This window comes from Protopterus annectens, chromosome 6.part0 (assembly GCF_019279795.1).
Source record: "Protopterus annectens isolate FY-2018-M chromosome 6.part0, PAN1.0, whole genome shotgun sequence".
NCBI lineage: Eukaryota > Metazoa > Chordata > Ceratodontiformes > Protopteridae > Protopterus > Protopterus annectens.
Genome location: NC_056737.1, coordinates 1,862,406,197 through 1,862,420,973, shown reverse-complemented (window position 1 = coordinate 1,862,420,973; position 14,777 = coordinate 1,862,406,197).

The following is a 14,777-nucleotide window of genomic DNA, read 5'->3' as shown; positions in this document are numbered from 1 at the left end:
TTCTTCAAAGTATAACATACAAGGAAAATAAATGGTGAAAGTATATTAGATGTATTCATTGCCTTAGAACTGTCCTAGTATATGACTAGCAGCTGTAATATATATATATATATATATATATATATATATATATATATATATATATGCGTGTGTGTGTGTGTGTGTGTGTGTGTGTGTGTGTGTGTGTGTGTGTGTGTGTGCGAGTGTGTGTGTATTTATATATCTGTACGTGTAAAGAGAGAAGGCAGAGAACTCATCAATTTTTTATGGTTAACAACATTCTGGTTGATAAAAATGGATTGTCCCGGTCCCCTTCAATAAACACATCACACCAAATGACATTTGCTGACCTTTATTAAATTTCCATAACATAGCTTTGTTCACCAAATTCATTAATTACAACTATTCATAATATAATTGATTCTAAACACAGCATGACATCCTTGTAATGTTAATCAGGACAGCATACCTACTCACCCTGCCACAGTAAGCAGCATCCATACCTCTGCTCGCTTACTTTATTTATGAAGCACCATCCTTGCAATGTTAATCAGGGCAGCATACCTACTCACCCTGCCCAATAAGCAGAGTCCACACCTCTGCTAGCTTAATTTACTTATGAAGCAGCATCCCCATCTCACTTCATACACCATTCATTGAATTACCTTCCACCAAATAAGCAGCATCCTTACCTCAGCTTGCTTATCTATTCAGCAAGCTTCCTCCAACTACTCATTTTCATTTCATCAGATCCTTGAAATGAACATCCAGCCACCAGCAGGGGAACAGAAGAAGGCAAGCCTATCCCTCTTCTCCGCCAACCAGCCTGACCAGGCTGTTCCACCTCCCGTCTACCCAAAATTGTTCAACCCACTACTTCCCATAAAGGGAAAGGTCAAGCCAAATATCATTCGGTGTACCCATCATCTGTAAAGCACCTTAGAATACCATCATAAATCCACCTTGTCATAGCATCACTGAAACAGACCCTAATGAAACTACATAAAGTAGAATTACCGTGACCACGCTGTACCACCGGAACATCCACCAAAAAAAATACATACCGTTTTAGCCCACTTCCTTCAAAGCTGGAATCATGGCACAACCTGAATGGATTGACAACCTGTAACCACAACAAAACCACAAACTGTAACCCCTTGAATTCAAATTGACACCTAGACAAAACAACTAGTATCAAGTCTCATGCCCAGGGCCCTGTTGACTGTAGCGTATCACCTTAGCCACCAACTACCCAGTTCATGATGTGCAACAACTCAGTTACCATAGGGAATAGTCTAGCTCCAAGACTTTAATGTCTTAACCTTAGATGTTGGAAAACCAGCACCCCTTGACATAGTTCCTGAAAATTCACCTATACTCAACCAAGAAGTACTCTATGTGCCCAGCCATAACACCCCCAATTCACTCATTATCAAACCATCTTAATCCCTGTTCATCCCTGGCCTCTCCCCTCGAAAGCTGTCTTTCTTTATGTTACCTATACCACTAGTAGGTAATTAAGACCTGTCTTACAGCTGCCTTATTCTGCATCGAAGGTTCCTTTAAACCAAGCTTCCTTTAAACCTTGTAACTCCCCTGTAACAATGCACCCATTTTCTACAACTACCCCAACACAGCCACCTACCTACCATGCTTCCTAAAACCCTATGTACAAATTCAACCAAACCCCAAGTGAAGTGATCCTTGTGCTATTCTGTAAACCTTAACCTGGTATGTAACATTAACACTAACTACTCAAGGGACAATTTTGTCACCCCAAAGATACCACCCATGAGGAACAAATTCCAGCATCCTGTCCAACACCTCATCGGCCTTTCCCCCACATATGGTTCAAACAACTGGATTAGAGAATACAACCAACCCAAGGCTCCAAGCAAGCAAGGATTGAACTTCACTGGGTTGCAAGAGCCATATGGCTGTAGCCTTACAAAGTTCCTGTGCTCCTATAAATGTAGTTCATAGGTTCATAGGATAATAGGTAGGTACTAGGCTAACAGCCCTAGGGCCTATACAAGCCTAGCCAAAAATGTACCCTGGCTTTCACCACCCAAAAAAAGTATTTTCCTGTGCCCTTGTCGAGCAGAGCCACAGAGGTGATCCCTGGGGTGAATTTCCTATTTCCCATCCAATCATCAAGATTTTTCTTGAAGTGTGCTATTGCAGAGCTTTGTTTGATATAGATAGGTAGTTTTTTCCAGAGTATGGGAAGTCTCTGGGACAGGAATCTATCTCTCCAGCATGTTCTGTTTATTGTGGCAACAAGGTTTAGGTCCCTAGAGTGGGTAGCTTGGAGGGATTGGGATTTCTTTTAGTGGAGCATGTCCAACAGCTCTGGGTTTGACATAGCTTTGTATGTTAGGCAGAGATCACCTCTGAATAGGCAATATGCGACAGAGTAAAGCTGGAGTTTTTTGAGACGGCCTGCATAGGGCATCTGTTTGAGGCCAGTAATCCTCTCTGTGAGGTATTTCTGCGGCCTTTCCAGTTGTTGTAGTTGTCTTGTGAGGTACATACCAAAAGGGCATTTTACTATATAATGGGTCTAATAAGTGATGAGTAGAGGGGAACAATGACCTCTTTTTTCCTGGATGAGAAACCTTTTGTGATGAGATGTGCCACATAGAAGGATTTCCTGACTACTGTGGTGATGTGATTATCAAAGGAGAGACTACTGTCCACCTGTGTCCCAAGGTCTCTTATCACACTTTCAGTGTTAAGTAGACTACTACCTATCTGGTAGCTCATGGGTACAGAGTTTTTGCCAAAGGGGATGACAATACACTTTTTTGGCATTGAGCTTGAGGCCATGGCTTTGACACCAGGCATCTGTCTCAGTGAGGCTCTTTTGTAGGATGTCCACATCGTTAGGAGTTTCAGTTATGGCTCCTAGTTTGTAGTCATCTGCAAACTTTGTTAGCCAAAAACCTTCTATGTTAGCCTGTACTTCAGAAAAGTAGATACCAAACAGGAGAGGACCCAGGACTGAACCCTGTGGTACTCCGCTTGTCACTGGTCTGAAGTCGGATTTGGAGTCTGCTACTTTCACAGTGTGGGTTCTGTCAGTGAGCCAATTGGCAACCCATCTTGTGACATAGGAATTTATACCTAGTTTAGTGAGTTTATTTATAATTTCAGAGTGGAGGATGGTGTCAAAAGCCTTGGCGAGATCTAGATAGCCTGTGTGAACCACCTTACCCTCGTCTATGACTTTGGTGACTGCTTCAAAGAAGTCAGTTAGGTTTAGGAGACATGATCTGCCTTTTACAAACCCAAATTGGGTGGGGTCCAGAGTTTGGAGATTACCAATGTCTTTGTTTATAAGTTCCATGTTGATGCGTTCCATGGCCTTGCAGAGCAGGCTCATTAGGCTAATGAGGCGGTAGTTCCCGGGGTCCATGGTGGCTCCCACTTTGTGGAGTGGGATAACCATTGCTGTGTGCCATTCAGTGGGCACAAAGCCTGAGGTGAGGCTATGATTGAACTTGGTGCTTAGGTGGAGTGCCAGTTTATTCTGTAGTTCATGTAGAACACAGCCTGAGATGTTGTCAGGTCCCGCGGATGCTGTGTTCTTGGCTTTGGAGAGTGTGTTTTTTACCTGTGCAGACGTAATTACAGGAACTTTGCATTCTTCTGGTATAGAGATGGGCCCTTCAGGGGGTGAGGTGGGGGTAAAGTTAGCACTGAACCTATCTGCCAGGATGTTGGCAATATCAGTTGGTTCTGTATATTTAGTGCCATTGTGCTGTAACTCAGAGCAGATCTGAGTCTTGCCATTGAGATTCTTGACATAGCTATAGAATACTTTGTGGTTGACTTTAGAATCAGTGACAATTTTCTTTTCATAACTAGCTTTGGAGGATTTTATGATGGATCTCAACTTCTTACTGAGGCTGACCAGGGAGTTCTTCCAGTCATGGGATTTTACTCTTTTTTGTAACAGTTTCTTTGTTCTGTTGTAAAGTTTCTTTATGGCAGGGGACCACCAGATTGGCTTCCTTTTTGGCAGGGGACCACCAGATTGGCTTTCTTTTTTTGGAGGATAGCATCTTGGTTCAGTTAGGGATAACAAGATGCATGCACTCGTGTAAGTGCTTATAAAGTGCATTTGTGTAGGATTCAGCAGTCGTACCTCTATTGTCTGTCTGCATGGGTGGTGTGAAGTTTGCCACTTCTGTCTTAAAAAGCGTGAAGTTGGCTTTGGAGAAATTTTTTTACGGTGGTTTCCCTATTGGGGGTGGGGGTGGGGGGTGGATGTGGATGTCTAGGCTGATTAGCTTGTGGTCAGATCTGACCAATGAGGAATTGACCTCTGGTGTGGAACACCAGTTGCCCATGTTAGTAATGACCAGGTCTAGGATATTGCTGCCCCTGGTGGGGATGTGGATAAGTTGATCCAAGGGGTTGGAATTTATGAATTCCAGAAAACGTTGAGCAAAAGAGTTGGTACGAGTAGTTTTCCCAGTTAATGGTGGGGTAGTTGAAATCGCCCATTATAAGGGTGTTGGGTTGTACCCTAATACTTTCCAGTGTATCTAGAAATGAGGAGTGGGAATCCTGGGGCATGGTGGGGGATCTGTAGCAAGTTACAATTTGGATTGCAGTCTTGCCCAGAGTTAGTTGCACTTGGATAATCTTGGATACATTATGCTGAGCAACTAGCTTGGAGGTGTGGAGATCCTTAATGAATATGGACATGCCTCCACCTTTAGTATTTTGGTCCAGGTTAGGTGGCCGAAAGGTGTGGTATGAATTATAGCCTGGTAATGCAGGGGTGCTCTCTGGAGCCTTGAACCAGGTCTCTGTCACTGCACAGATGTCAATGTTTTCCATTTTAAGGAGTGCCTCGAGTGAATGCATTTTGAGGTATAGACTTCTAGCATTGAGTAGCATAACCCTCAGATTTTGCTAGTTACCCTACTCATCCCATGGGATCCCCACACTCTCCATAAACCATCCCTAACAGTTTTCCCTTTGCCCCCTATACCAATGCAATAATTAGCTCCCAATAATTAAATACAGCTCTAACATGCCTTGCTAAGGTGATTATTCAGAACCTCCTTGGGCCCCCATTCCAGTAGCAACATCCATCCTATCAAAACATCAGCTTTCAAATCCCCTTTCAAGTCACCCCATGATGCCTTCTGCACTTCAGCAATCTGCAAAGAAAAGAAAACAATAAATTCTATGTGCACACATACCAATAATTACTTAACATGGAGGCACTGACAAGGACCACTGCCACCCAGCAAGTGTTTGCCAAACTCTGCACCAAAATATGGCACCAGCACCTTTTTTTTTAATACTATGACATATCCCCTCGAACAGGAGTGATAAGTGCTAACCGAAGAAAAGAGCTGAACTTGTCTAGCTTATAACCATCCCCGAGCCAGTAGCCTAATAACTTCTTATGATAGTAAGAGTGCTCTGTCTCCCCTCCAACTACCTGAACCCCATCCACATTGACTTGCCTAAATGAGCACTAAATAACATGCATTACCTGTAACCTCATCAAGCCCACTGCAGAACCCAAACTCTTACTTAAGGTCATGGCTGTTGTTACCTTTTACTATTGACTGCAAATACCCAAAACAGAGACAACTTTCAACATTAATCTAACATACTGAACAATTAATAGAATAAATTGTACAACCAATTAACCCTGAGATCAAAACTCAAATGCCTGTCCTTCTTTGACTAGCAGTGTAAATCCTTTACCAAGAACTCAAAAACGTTGAAAACCACTAACTTCCATCAGTAACTGTTGCCCACTTGTGCTCCCCCTGTGTAACCTCCTCGCTCGCCACTGCTTCCATCATCTGCAAATTCACTGTGTATCATCACAACTGGTACTCGACACACCATCATCATGTGTAACCTCCTTGCTCGCCACTGGTTCCCTCATCTGTGAACTCACAGTGTATCGCCACAACTGGTACTCATGACATCATCATCTACAAAGAAAAGGACAAAAGTAAATCCTCTAGTATGTAAAGAGAAGGTTCCACCTTATACCCACCTATTCAGTTATAGCAGCAGCATTCTGAAAACCCCCATCTGCAAGAAAGAAAAAAGGGGGGACATATAAATCATATAAAATACATAACGCACATTCAAAGACACCATCAAAGACAGCCTATCCAGCAAGATGTGTTTCTGCCTAAACAATTTCACCCTGTGGAATCTAATTATAAAATTAGCATTGAAACTGCATTACATCATGCTGAAGTGCACTCATCATTTAAGGCAACCACCAGTACTTTGTTCTCAGTTTTCCTGCAATGCTGCCATCATTTTTAATGGCAATGAAGACAATAGTTACTTCCTACACCTTGTTGTCTGTTCTCCTTCCCACAGTGTAACACTGACTCTTTGTCACAAATGGTGATCCAGCAGGAGAAACCTCTATGTCTACTGGGAACAATGCATTCTCTCTGTGCATGTGTTACGAACATCAGATATTTAATCATGCACATTTGATCATCACTCTCCCCTCTCTAGTTTCAGCTTTGATATGGTCTGCAACATGCTGGCACCATGTAGAACTCACTTCTATCCTGACAAATACAATAAAATATTTGAGTTTATGAGAACCATCTGTTCGCCACTCCTGTGCAAAAGAACAGAGGCCTTGACTTGTTTACAACTAGACCTCCACACACACTTTGGGGGTTAGACAATGCACAAGTAATCAACCATACTTGATAGATTTGAAGCATATTTCAAATAACTTTCCAAGCATTAGTTCAGATGCAGGGTGCACTGCAAAACAGCATGAAGAACCTCAATGTGTATTGTTCAAATATATTTCATACAATTATAGTTAGTATTTTGCAGTCTAGGAAAGCCTCACATCTCTGCTCACAAACATCAAAAACAGTTATTTCCTTATAGCAAAATGTCCTTGCCTTTTACCCATCTCTGAGTAAGAAAATTGCCATACAATTTACATGAGGTACTATAATCAATCATTCCCTTAGTGCAGTGTAAAATGTGAGGCATGTTAGGCAATGAGTCTATTAGTTAGTTGTTTTTAATGTGTGTGTGTGTGTGTGTGTGTGTGTGTGTGTGTGTGTGTGTGTGTGTGTGTGTGTGTGTGTGTGTGTGTGTGTGTGTGTGTGTGTTTATGTGTGTGCACATGTGTTTATTGTATCTGGCACTTCTGAAGAAGAAATATAGCCTGCTGCCCACACAAAATTAGTTACTGTTGGCTGAGCTAACACATCAGCAAAGGAGATGCAACAATATCATCAAAGCAGTGTTTTTGACTAACAAACATATTGCTTTCACCATGTGCATACAGTAAAACAGTTGCTTTAAACATTCTGTGAAAATCTGTATTGTTGAGAACCATGAGCAGATGTGACACCTGACTGCACATGAGCAGCCAATAATGGCCATTCCTAAGCCCACAAACAAACATCTAGCACCCATACTGCAACCCTGGGCCACAGGAATGCCTCCAAGCATCAGAACGTCCACCACACAACCCCAAATGATGCAGAAACCTGCAGAACAACCTGAACCACAAAACAAGATGCCCACAAATCTGCAGTAGCACAGTTCTCGCTCATCACCGATCCACGGACACCAACATTCACATCACTCTGCAAACCAAACACCAATGTGCCACTGAAGAGAAAAGCCAGTGGGGGTGGATTTTTATGTTATCCAGTGTTTCAGTCTTGGACTTAACCACCTATTTTTTTTTCCTTTTTGAAATCCCTTGAACGTACAATGCACCATATCCCCAACTAGCATATCCCTCTCTGTCACCATCAAAACAGTCCCTACCCAAACTAACAACTCATGTGTGACCAGCTCCCACACTGCTGGCTTGGTATTACTACTTCTCATGCTGCCAACTCAGCTCCACCCTCCTTGGAGGTACAAACATCACCATATTCTCAACACCCACTGCACAGGTCAGCACCACCACTCCATAAGCAACAAAACCAAACAATTGCTAGAAAATTTGGAAAACAACACATCCGCTTCTCCAAAATGGAACCTTCTTCACCTGTGAATAGAAAAATGTCACAGTACATACAAGGCAGCAAATGGAGAGTGTTTCACAGGCACTCTTCAGGTCAATGACTCCCAAGAAAGTTCCTGCCAAGTGCTGGCACATGGAAGGCAGGAAGCACAAAAGGCACACCAAATGCAACCTCCACTCCCGGCAGGACCCAAAATGCCCCCACCATCACAAGCGAGGCCTGCCCACACTTTGATCCATCCATCCATACACAGAGATCCTTCCCTTTCTCTTCACCCATTTGTCGGATTTTTCTTTTCCCTACATTCTTTTTTCTTTTCTTCTTTCAGTGCCCAATTGTGGATCTGAAGGGGAGGCCAACTCCACAAACACAGAGCCCACCACTGCTGCAACTCCAACAGTCAACCCGATCAACCACCAAGACAGCCGAGCAACACAATGCTACTCGCGCATGAGCGGCAGCAACCTCCCTCCCCTCACAGGACCCGCAACCCGCAAAAAGGCCATAACGATTCTTTCCAGCCAACAAAACTCTCCATCAGCAAGGTATGCCAACAAAACTCTCCATCAGCAAGGTAGAAAACCTTAGCTCACAAGCCCACTAACCGGAGGCACTACCTGAGAAACAGTAAACCACCAATGAATACCAAAACCACATGGGCAACCTAACAATGCACAGCCTGCCACCAACTGCCTCCCCAGATAACCAGCCATCACAAACTACTGCCATTCCTATGTTTATTTTACACGCATTATATTTATTAACTAAAGACATTCGACTATACCGAATCCAAATGCAGAGTGTACTATAAAGTGTTATAATATAAAGTATTAATTAGAGTAACCCTGAACACTGCCTAAATCTGAATAAAACAAACATACAAAACATACCAACCCTCTCCTACTCTTATAAATCCAGAAATACCTACTTACAGCCCCCCTGCCACCAACCAAGACACAGAGGCCTACCTTTCTCTTGACATATCTACAGGTTGTCATGGGTGTACCTTGCCATTAGCAAGTTCACACCAAAATGTGCTTGCCTAACCCAACTACACTAGACTAAACCTCTTAAGCCCCTCCCCATCCCTTATCTCATTTCCTCCCAACCATCCCTGCCTCCACTTAACCCTTTCACCTCCCCAACCCACTTAACTCCCCCTAATAACAACCTAACCCCCCCTCCCCCCATAAAGATGTCCTGGGACTACTTGGTTTGTTGCCAAACTTCATTTGTCCTCATTCAGACTCAGAAACATTACAATAACATCTGTTAGCAGTTTGAGAAAAAGGATATTTTCAACCTAAACTGGAGGTAAGTGTTGAGATATCTGGTTTTATTAGCCAAGGACCCAATGTGATAGTGATGTAGTATGTTGCTGAATTGAAGCAATGAGCTGTGAACTGAGATTTTTATTTGAGTTGGGATGAAACATTGAGAAAGTCATTCATAAGTGGCATGTTCAGTGTCACAGGAAACTGCTCTGAATTAAATTAAAATTTGAAAATTAACCTGAGATTGCTTTAATCAAGTAACAACTGAGGAAGCACAATGTCACATATTGGTGCAGTATGTAGTTGTTACACAAAAAACTTCTGCAACGTTTTCTTTTTTTTTAAGAAATTGAGTGGAACTTATTCATAAAATACTATTCAATAACAGGTGTTGTCCAACAGGGTATTAATGTACAAGGAGCCTAGAATCAAGCTTACAGCTTCATAGTAACATATTAAAAAGCTGTGGAGCATGGACTGAAAAAAAAGGAAAGGTCACCATATTGTTTTCACTCACTAAAAGTGACTGTTTAGTGTCAGATAAAAAAAAGTAATGGAAGTGCAATAGCTGTTGCAATAAGCTGACATTGCTGTTTTACATTCCCTCTCATTATCTGTAGTACTTAAAAGGTTTGCTTAGTGAGCAAGGGGAAATAAAACAAAACTAATGCAGCTGAGTTCATTAGAAAGACAAGTCTGTGTGTGTGTGTGTGTGTGTGTGTGTGTGTGTGTGTGTGTGTGTGTGTGTGTGTGTGTGTGTGTGTGTGTGTGTGTGTCTATGTGCCTACTCAATGTATTTTTGCTGAATAGTATGATTCATAAAAGAGCAAATATACCATTTATAAGACTTCCACACTTTCAATAAATCTGAAGATGAAGAAAGCAATCATTAACTATTGCTCTATTCAAGAAAGATATTACAGACAGATTTATTGAAAGGATGTGCAACTGCTTTTCGATGCTTAAAAACAGATTTTCTTAAAGAATAAAATTATACAGTTAATCACTTTCTTAGCCTACTGATAATATTTAAATTAAATGATTTGATAAAACTAATTAAATTAATTAATTTATCTTCACTGGATATGATGCAGATATGTGCAAGAAAATTCTAGTTCTAATGGATTTCTCAATATTTGATCTGATACTGGTAGAAATCCAAATTGAAAATTGTAAATTATACCACACAAATTTAATTTTCTGTGTATATTTCTCATTTTTTGCAAAAGAAGTTAGAAGTTTTGCATATGAACTTTCCTTGAAATATTCCACTCTAATTTATTCATCCATGTTGAAAGTTTTAACAAACAAAAATTATCAATAACTTTGTTACTGTTATCCATATCCTTTTCCCAGTTTATAAAGTTAATAAGGATTGGGAAACAGAAAAATACCACTGTTTTTTTTACATTTTTTTGGGGGAAAGAGTATGAATTTATGGGGAAAATTCCCTTTCCCAATAAATAATTCTTTTAGTTTTTTGATAGTATTCAGTGAAAAGCAGAATCAGTATATATTATAAAAAAGTACCAATAAGGATACATTTTTACATTAAATAAATTAATTCTTCCTGCAAAACATTACTTTGGTTTTGTTCATAAATTCATAATTTTCTCCATTTTACTACAAATATAATTTAATTGATCTCTACCCAAGTATAGTGATTTATTTAAAAAAAAACACACACCCTAAATCTTAAGATTTGTAGCTACTGGAACTGGGTAACATCCAAAACTAGGAGAGGTAATAAAATGAAATCTGGATTAAGTAAAATAGATATAATACCCAGTGAGTGAACTTGTGGAATGTATAAAAAGGATAATACTACATATAGGAAGAGGAAATATTGCATAAGCATAAAAACATAATCTGCATATACAAATAATTTAACTGAAAAATCATTAATATATATTTTTAATTTATCAAGGAGTTATAATCAATGACCAATGATATAGGATAAATAGCCATTAAAATAGAAAAGGGAAAGGGGCAGACTTGTCAAACACCAGAAAACTGCTGTTGTATTTTGAAATCTTTATCATAAATCTTAATATAATGCATAGTGCAAAAACCAAACTGTTATTATATTTAACAAATTCAAAGGAAGGTTTAAATATTGTAACATATGAAATAAACAATTTTTGTTTACTTAACAGAAAACTTTCTGTGCATCAGGTGAACAGAAGGTAACATCAATGGGATCATTTTCTTTTTACCAGTGTAAAATAATTGAATAGCTTGTATCATTAGTAACAACAACCATTCTTTCCCTGGAATGAAACAAAATCTACTAGTAATTCACCATGATTTCTTTAATTAAAAAAAAACTTCATTACATAATTAAGTAATCATTTTTAATCCAAATTAAGTAACATCATATCACACTAATTATCTAAGCAATGTCCACTGGTACCTAGACTTTGTTTAACAAAACAAAAAAAGTCAGAAAAATGTAGCTATGAGGATAAAAGTACAATAAATTCATAAAGTTTAGGATTACATTGTACACAAAATGCTTATAAAATCTATAATTAATTAGTCATGGTTAGGAGCTTTATTATAAGGAAAAATAGTCAATATCATATTTTATTAGTGCTAATGAAAACGAGAAAATGTAATGTTTAAAGCAAAAGCATATTTGTTTTATAAAATTATCTATTTTATCTTTTGAACCTTCTGAAAGAGAAAATATTTTCAAAGTAAGGAAAAATTGTGTATCTTCTCTATTACTAAATTCTCTATAACAGTTTTATTTTATTTTACTTTATAGCAGAATTAGATTTTTTTCCCTGTTTAAAAAAATTAACCCTGTATTTCTGCTTTGAAATATTTGTCCTTCAAATTGGCTATCATAGTATTCTTGTCCCACTCTTTTAACAGAGATTGCCATTGAAAATAAAATTCAACCCTTTTACCTATATACTTAGGAAAATTCGCACCTAATAAAATGTCTAATAATATTAGTCAAGATTTAAAGCATTTTCTTTTTATTATCTATTTCCTGTAAAGTCAGTTAAAATAGTATACTAGAAATGTAAACTTTAAAAGAAGACCATATAATATAAAAATGTGAAGTTTGATTCTCATTTTTGCCAGAAACCCTTCATCACATCTTTTATCTTTTGTTTATACAAGGTGAACCTTTCCTAGTTGATATAATACTGTGAACTTTTTTTTTATTCAGGAGTAAGAGTTTTAGCATTTTTTAATGAATGCATGATCTGGTAACACTCAGAAGAACAAACTGTTGAAAGATTCTTTGTCCCCTAAAAAGCATTGATTCTAGTTGTTTTATTAAGTTAAAGTCTAAATTTCTGTAACCTTTCTTATTTGAATATTTATGAGTAAATAAATCTCTCAAATTAAACTTACTCTAAAAAAATCCTTTAATAGTTAATTTCCTTTGAAAAAAGTCAGTATTACTATTGCGAGTGAGAGTAATGTGATAAGCATTCAACATTTAAAGAACATGCTCTTGATCTTTTAAAAGATAAGAGTAATTAACAAAAGGAGCATATTCAGAACCAATAATCACTAGAAACATCTGACAAAAAACATTTCCTAACAAAATTATGTCATTTGCATCTTGATATGTTTTTAAAATCTGAAACTATTAGATGTGGATGTAAGATCTACAACTATGCACTTGTTATGAAAGTTTAAGTAAACTTGCTTAAAAAGTTCTTACTAGCAAATCATGTTTTGATTCACTAAAATGCAATTCATATAAATGTATTAAAATCACATTTTGTTTTGGATACATTTCACAAAATTCTTTTTTATAACTTAGTGGTTCAACCCATTAGTATTTAGAGACCGGTTATAGTTGCACTCAAAGGATTGCCAAAATCTGGAAAAATTCAGCAGCAAGGACACCCACCACAAAAAAAAAGGAGTCCAATGTCCATATAAGCTTTGCCTTCCCCATCTATGGAAGTTAAAACACATTAAAACAGTGTGTTCAATATATGCAGTTCTTTATATGCTTCCTTGGGTGAAGAACATGATAATGGCAGGCCTTGATAAATATGTTTTAATATAGCAGGAAAATCAGTTCTGCAGAAATTCCTTTTTTCTTAATTTAAAAAACATTTTCCTTTTCTCTGCTACTTCAGCAGAGACATTCTGGAAAATGTTAATTGGCCATTGTTTATATAAGAATTATATGGATTTCAGAGCAGCTATAAGAAAAAAATATAAAATAAAAACTAGGTTTCAGCCTTGCTCAGGGGTCTAGCCAATGAGCAATGTCTGGCTTAATTAACACAAATGAATGTTGACTAGTCAATTCACCTAAAGTTGCAAAAACTTGTTGGATCATAGTTGATAAAGGCAGAGAATTGTTCAAATGTTCAGTAATACCTGCAATACTCAAGTGTAATTTGTATGTTCTTATTTATAGATTTAGAACTTTATCCTGAATTTCTGATGCATTTAATCTAAAAGCATAGTAGTCAGAAATTAACCGATAAAACTTAGTTGTAAGACTGAAAAAAATCCTTCATTTATGCTTGAGATTCCTTTTATTTTACACATTCTTCTTTGTCTTCTACTTCTTCTTCTTTTTGGGCTACCAAGATAGAGTTTTAATGTTGGTACTCATCCTTTAATGAAGTGAGAGAGGTAGTAGTAGCTGTGAGTAAGTTAAGCTTTTTTAATTAATGAATTAGCTCAGGCAGGAACTATTTCATTTAATTAAAATTTTAATTTTAATGTATGCAAAATTCTTTACAGTTACAAAAGAAGGTGAGACTATTTTTAAAAAGATAAGTTGTTAGTCATCAATTTTTGCCTCATTGACAGCATTTCCCTTAACTCCATATGCTTGAGTTAAAAGTTTCCTTAGCTTACTGTTAGATACAGCTGGCACATCGCCCTCTGAATAAAGTTCCATTGACCAAAAAGTTCAATATTGACTGGGGAAAACAAGTTGGGTAAGGTATCCTCTATAATAGCATAAATGTAGCCTGTCTGAAAAATAGCAAAAGAAGACTCCTGAATAAGATAATTTGCAAAACCTCATCCCTGATAAGCTGCATACTAACCATTGTATCTCTACTACAGAAAGCACTAATGCATGATAGCACACTTCCTCTCTAATGGACATGCACACCCAGCTGGACAACAGTCCTGTGTCTCATTGTTTCTTTACTTTGGGATTGATCCTTCCTGTTGTATCCCCCCCCCCCCAAGTGTGAGTGTCAGAAGGTATGGAGCAGTCCAGTGTTGGGAGTTGTGTGGTTCAACCCCTGAATACCACTACTGTTCAGCGAATGGAATATTCATTTATATGTGCTACCACTCAGCATTTGTGCACCATTCAACTACTGTAACTCAATGTATCTGAGTTTTGCTACAATAATCCTGCCTGCTAACTAGAGTTCAGAGCACAATGTGTCCAGTCACCTTGCTTGACCTAGGATTGGCAAGCTGGTATGAGCTGATCACTCCCATTCTCTATTTGATGCATCTATCTTCTGTTTTTTCT